Source organism: Physeter macrocephalus, chromosome 5 (assembly GCF_002837175.3).
Source record: "Physeter macrocephalus isolate SW-GA chromosome 5, ASM283717v5, whole genome shotgun sequence".
Classification (NCBI taxonomy): domain Eukaryota; kingdom Metazoa; phylum Chordata; class Mammalia; order Artiodactyla; family Physeteridae; genus Physeter; species Physeter macrocephalus.
In genome coordinates, this window is record NC_041218.1 from 46,324,900 (window position 1) to 46,325,236 (window position 337).

Below are 337 nucleotides of genomic sequence, written 5' to 3' on the forward strand. Positions count from 1 at the left end.
TGTCATAGATTAGTTGACCATAGGTGCATGGGTTTATTTCTGGGCTTTCTATCCTGTTCCATTGATCTATATTTCTGTTATTGTGCCAGTACCATATTGTCTTGATTACTGTAGCTTTGTAGTATAGTCTGAAGTCAGGAAGTCTGATTCCTCCAGTTCCGTTTTTTTCCCTCAAGACTGCTTGGCTATTTGGGGTCTTTTTTGTCTCCATACAAATTTTAAGGTTTTTTTTCTAGTTCTGTGAAAAATGCCAGTGGTAATGTGATAGGGATTGCATTGAATCTGTTGATTGCTTTGGGTAGTACAGTCATTTTCACAATATTGATTCTTTCAATCC